Source organism: Palaemon carinicauda, chromosome 32 (genome assembly GCF_036898095.1).
Source record: "Palaemon carinicauda isolate YSFRI2023 chromosome 32, ASM3689809v2, whole genome shotgun sequence".
In the NCBI taxonomy this organism is placed as follows: domain Eukaryota; kingdom Metazoa; phylum Arthropoda; class Malacostraca; order Decapoda; family Palaemonidae; genus Palaemon; species Palaemon carinicauda.
This window is the reverse complement of record NC_090756.1, coordinates 15,537,341-15,543,924: the sequence shown is the minus strand read 5'-3', so window position 1 is coordinate 15,543,924 and position 6,584 is coordinate 15,537,341.

Here is a 6,584-nt window from a genome sequence, read left to right as displayed (position 1 = left end):
ACCTTCCCTAATGAATTATAATAAAGTCTTTAGAAAATGCCCTATGAAAATATTTTTCCCCAGACATTTTATTATCTTATAGCTTTTAGACACAAGATGTGTTGTAAAATAACCTGATGCAAGTTGCATAAGCATTTTAACTACTGTAACGTATTTATAGATATGCATTATATCTGTTAGTAGATCCAGTTCAATTTGATGTACAGTATTTCTTTGGTAAACAACAGCTTTACCTAGCACTTCCAGGGGTGACCCAAAAGATTTATCGTAATAAAGATATGTGGAGATTTTATTAAAATGTTTTCAATTAGGTTTTTTCCAAAGCTTGATATCCACTGTCGACTAAATTTTTGGACATTCGCGTAAAAGGTGTTTCTTTGGTAGAGTTACTTTTTGTACAAATAGGTGTTGAGTTATGTGGACCGTTAATTAGATATATCCTGGAGCATAATGAATTGTAGTCTTACGTGATTTGTTTTGATTTCTTAGTCCAATTCATGATTCCTTATATTTTGATATTTATCAGTGATAATGGCTTAGAAATTATACAAAATTGCTAATCGGAATATGTACAGTGGGACCCAGTTATTCCTGTCCTGTCACACCCTTAGAATGTGGCAAGTAACCAAACAGATGGTGTAGGTATAGATGGCAGAGGCGGTGGGTGGGACTCGACACAAGAACTTGGCCACACAGTTAACCCTTTTACTCCCAAAGTCGTACTGGTACGTTTCACAAAACCCATCCTTTTACCCCCATGGACGTACCGGTACGTCCTTGCAAAAAAATGCTATAAAATTTTTTTTTTCATAGTTTTGATAATTTTTTGAAAAAAAATCAGGCATTTTCCAAGAGATTGAGACCAACCTGACCTCTCCATGACAAAAATTAAGGCTGTTAGAGCAATTTAAAAAACATTTACTGCAAAATGTGCAGGGAAAAAAATAACCCCTTGGGGGTTAAGGGTTGGAAATTTCCAAATACCCCGGGGGTAAAAGGTTTAAGGTGGGACAGGGTGTACTTATTCAGTGAGGTGAACCAGGAATTCCTGTGTCCAACTGGACTGGTTATGGTAGGCACACTTCTGAGAGCCTCATTACCCTCTTCATTTCCTTTACAATGACCAATGCAGCCATTTCTAGTTCACTGCAGGACAAAGGCCTCAGATAAGTCCTAAATGAGCAGTGATCCAATATATTTTAACATTTTTGACCATTGCATATAATTTATGAAAAGAAATATTGTCATCATATTGCTGTAAAAACAGAAGAATTGTTAAGGAAGGAAAATTGGCACTTTTATGGGATATAACTGCAAATCCTGCACCTTTTGGAGATTTAGAATCATTGGTATATGTTGTATAGAGTGAACCTTCGAGTTTTGTGTTTTATTGGATGTTGTTTATGATTTTACATTTAGTTGTTCCTACATGAACGCAAACCATCACTTTTAATGAGGCAACCGCAGTTGCCCGTGGGGTGCGGGTCAAGCCCCACCCACCCGTCGGGCAGAGAAGCCTTCAACTTGGGGTTTCCGGATGGTACAAACGTGCTTCTTGGCATCTTCATTTTTTTTCTTTCAGGTAGAATAACTGTTCTTGCAGACAGTCGTGTCAAGGGAAATTGATGGAAGAAGCCGAGGATATGCATTGCTTCTTGGGCAGTAGCTGTAGTGAACGACACCTCGTAGTAACGGGGGATTTTGAGGAGGGAGAAGTCTAATTGGAAAGGGATCTCTGGTAGTGGTATCACTCGCCTCAGTTTTAATACTGACACCCTTTAGGGGTGAGCGAGCTGGATATATTCCTAGCATTCCATGCAACTTTTTTTTCTGGTATATTTATACCTCTTAAATGGTGCTATAAGGAGCATTTCACTGGGCGACACAGGTTCCTCGCCCAGAAATAGATTTTTCCTTCGTCAAAATCCCTTTTTTTGGACAGTTTTCTGTGCTACCTTCTGTTATATAATAGGCTTGTTCCTGTCGTGCTTCATGTCTGTTTCTCTCCTATCCCCTGTGGTCGTGGCCTTATGACGACGACATCCTAAGAAAGGTGGTTTTCCTGAAACAAGGCTTCTGCTCTGTTACAAGAAGAGTTCTACCATCGTTGAGTGTAAATGGAAGGGCCACAAGTTTTTTCCTTTCCTTCAGTGTCTGCTGATCCTGTAAGATACCAAGTACGTTTCCTCTGGATGTACTTTGTGATTTCTTTCCCCACAGGAGTGTCATTGTCAGCCTGCATGACTCCAGAAGACAAACTTGAGTTCTGCCTTCTCCCCTTCTTCATCTCCGGTAGATTCATTGCTGAAACATTTTACAAGAAGTTGATGACGTTATCAAAGAAGTCCCGAAAGTCAAATTGATACAAGTTGCTTACGCATGACTCCTATCATTTCTCTCTCTGGTACCAGGACCCCCACCTATTTTGAGTGAGGGTTGAATGATGCCTGTGAGTGCTGAGGGTTGCCCATAGCATGAAGAAGCAACACTACAGAGCAGTCTGTATACTCTATATGGGTGTTCACAGATACTTGTGCTCAGTAGGAGGAGTAAGGCTAGAGAGCCCTTAGATAGTGGCAAGAATCCTCAACATTCAAAACTCTCGTTAGAGCTGAACACGCTCACTGACAGTCGAGATGGAAGGTCTCTCTCTCTCTCTCTCTCTCTCTCTCTCTCTCTCTCTCTCTCTCTCTCTCTCTCTCTCTCTCTCTCTCTCTCTCTCTTTTCTAGGAGAGAGAGAAGCAGTTTGTGCTAAAGAACGTACTGACATGCGCTACTAATGTTCGCTTCTCATTTGCCCATTGTTGAACCATCAGACATAACACCTGCCGAGGAACAAGTTGTCGAAGTGTTGGACAGCTGATCAAGTCGATTGTCGAGACATCAACTGATCCCTTTGCATTGTTTAGTGGGAGGAGCACTGCTGTACCAAAATCCAACCCTTCATTTATCTTCATGCCAAAAATTAGGAAAGTTAGATCAATATGTATGTAAGAGTGGATATGTTGCTAAATCAGAGCAGAAAGCTGCTTGTATACATAAGTCAGATAATGAATTTGATAGAGGAGTTTAAGAATACCGAATTATTATTTTTATTAAACTATTAAGCCTAGTTGAAAAGGCAGGATGTTATAAGCCCAATGGCTCTAGCAGGGAATATAGCCCAGTGAGGAAAGGAAATAACAGATTTTGAGCAAAGTGAAAAATCTATTTTTGGGTGAGATAGCCATGTCGTCCTGATGGAAGGTACCTTTAGGTAGCTTTCTAAGGGATATTTGCTAGTGATACTCCCAGAGAATTAACCGTAGGTCTCCAGAATTCTAACTCCTGGCGCGTGTATTCTTAATATACCTTTAAGGATATCGCATAATATCAGGAGACGTATTTTTTGATACGACACGTAGCAATCCTCACCCCGAATAGATTCAACTCTTTGAAGGGGAAGAGTGGCGAACGAAAGGGGAGCCGTTATCAAGGTACCCGGTGGACCCCCTCCCTGTACTGCTACGGCCCATCATTCCTTTGTTGCATTTAAGCAGGAATAGCCGCAGATAGAGTAGTTTCGGGTGGGGTCATTTTAAGAAAGAAGGGTGGGTCCATCAGGACGCCATGGCTATCTCACCCAAAAATAGATTTTTCGCTTTGCTCAAAATCCATTTTTGGGGCTCAGGCATGTCGTCCTGATGGAAGCTTACCAGAGAATTAACTTGAAAGTACTACTGTATATCTCTGGGTTTCTATAAGTGGCTTTACTTTGAATGAGTTCCTTATATGGTCTCCTAGATCTTTATATAAGACATTACCGTTGTCTGTCATATCCACTAAGCTTGGAACTAGCTTAGGGCTTCCTGCCCCCTGCAGGGAAAATGTCGACTTCGACTATAAGGATTCAAAGTTTGTATCTTCATAGGGACGGAAGGTAATACTTAGAGATTACCCTTCTCATACCTTGGAAATCTGTACTCTGATTTCAAGTTGGGCCCTTCTAGGGTTTAATTAAAACTCTAGTATGCTTTATTTGTCTGTAACTGAGATAGCAGCAGTAAGACGCAAATACGTTTAGTATTTTACCTTGTAACTAGATTATCAAATGTAGTTGCAATCCGGTATGAATCTGATCCGGCATTGAAAACACATCAGGGTGCATATTTTCTCTTGTTGAAAAAATATGTAATTTCATCGAAATGATGCTACTCAATGGAGATGTGAAACTAAATCTGACTGATTTGTACAGATTTTGGAAATGCATGAACACCGTGACGCAACGTTCACTCGGCACTGCTTTTATCGGTCAGATATGCACCTATATAGAACAGTGTGTTAATCATCGTTGTGATTTGCACTCGAGGGTAAATGTACCCATGCACCCGATGCACTGGAAAGTCCCAAAGCAGTTCACTGTTCATTGCAGCTCTAGACAACGGGTTTTATAACACTACCCGCCGCCACCACAACATGTTTTATTTCATGTACTTGCTTTGTATAGTGTCTGTAAAAGACCTGGTTGATCTCCACCCAGTGTATGAGCGGAGTCTACCAAAGCCCCTGTGTTGGAAGAAGTTCTGTGAAGAAGCAATTTTCTTTGGATCGTGACCTGCTGGTGAGCTGTCAGGATCCGCTCTGCGAATAACTAGGTGAGCATTGCTCTCAGTTATTTTAGGGATAGATTTTGATCCTGAGGTTTCGCCTCGGAAGAGCTGTCCTTCCTTGAAGTCTGAAGTTCTACGAAGATAGACCTTAAGACACTCTAATGGGCATGAAGAGACATCTTCCTTCAGTGGGCAGATTCTCCAAGGACCCCACTTCTTGGTGGGTAGCTCGTTCTCGGCCAGAAAGGCAAGATCAGGAAAAGGGTTCAGTTCTCCTGGTTAGGAACTGAATATGGCCTACATCCCTGATAGGGCCAATATTTCACTAACTCTAGCCCCTGAGGCTATTGCGAACAGAAAATTGACTTTCTGTGTTAGTTCCTTTAGAGTACAATCCTCATTGTTTACGTTCGAAGCATAGTGCAAGACTTTGACCAACGACCATGTAATGGGCTTTGGAGGGGTTGCCGACTTGGGTTTAGTGCATGCTTTGGCACCTTGTAGAAGGTTTCTTTTGTGAGGTCCACCTCAAAGGCGTATAGAAGAGGTCTTGTCAGGGCCGATTTACACGCGGTTATCATAGTGGAAGTCAGGCCTTGTTCAACTAGGTAAATGAAGAAGGGGAGACAGAAATGTGTTGAAATTTATGTTGGTCCCCTTGTTTTCACAAGGGATACCCATTTCTTCCGAGACGATTCACATTGTCTCCTGGTTGAACTTGACTTGTACTATGCAATGAAGTCGACCTCGTCCTTCGAGATCCCAAACTTTTTGTTCGCTGCTAGGGTGAAGAAATCATGAGATTCAGGTTGTTGGTTCTCAAGGGAGAAATGTAAGCAGTTGACTTCTGCACCAGTTGGGATAAAACTGGGTTTGGCAGAGGAAACAGCTTCAGTTTCAATTCTAGAACTAGAGGGAACCAGTTGTTTTTGGGCCATTTGGGGCCCACTACTGCAGCTGTTCCTGTGAAGGATCTTAGCTTGTCGAGGACTTTTAGCAGGAGATTGGTTGGTGGAACCAGGTAAATCCGATTCCACCCGTTCCAGTCGAGAGACATGGCGTCTATCGCTTCTGCTTAAGGTTCTCGTAAGGGGATACATACCGAGGTAGTTTCTTGTAGTCGCTCGTTGCGAAGAGGTCGATCTGCAGTTCCGGGACTTTTATGAGTCTGCATCTAGGGACCATTCTGTCTCTATCGGCTTTCGCCTGGATAGAGCATCCGCCGTCACATCGTGGAACCCTTGAAGGTGAACTATGATAAATGCCATCTCCTCTTCCTTGCCAGGCGGAAGATGGCTAACATCATGTGATTAATGTGAGGTGAACTCGAGCCTTGTTGATTTAGACATATTACTATCACCTCGTTGTCGAGGACCAGTCTGATGTGGACTGCTCTGGGAGGGGATAGTCTCTTCAACGTCAGGAAGACTGCCATAGCCTCCAAAATGTTGATGGGAAAGTTTTTTGAACTGGAGTGATCAATTTCTTGCACTTTCATCTCATGCAAATGGCCTCCCCATTCTTCCAGGGAGGCATCTGTGTGTATCACCACTGATGTTTCTGGTGGTCGCAAGAGAATTGTCTGTGCTAGGCTCTTATTCGTTGACCACAGCCTTACTAGCTTGCGCAATCGGGTTGTTGTCAACCTTGTTGATCTCTTCGAGCGTTTGATGCGTATCTTCTCCAGACTCCTGACGCATTGTTTAGCTGTGCTTCTAGCATCGGGTCTGTCACTACTGCGAACTGGAGAGAGCCCAGTACTCTTTCCTGTTGGCATCTTGAAATCCTCTTGTGTTGGATTAGTCCCTTGACAGATGTTGCTATTTCTCTCCTCTTCTTTAATAGAATGGAGAGGTGGTGTGACTGCAAGTTCCCATGGATTCCTAACCAATAAAACTTGTGAGCTGGAAAAAGGCGAGACTTCTAGCGATTGATCTTGAAGCCCAGGTGTTCCAGGAATTGGATCACCTTTTCGGCCGTTTGCAGACAAGTAGT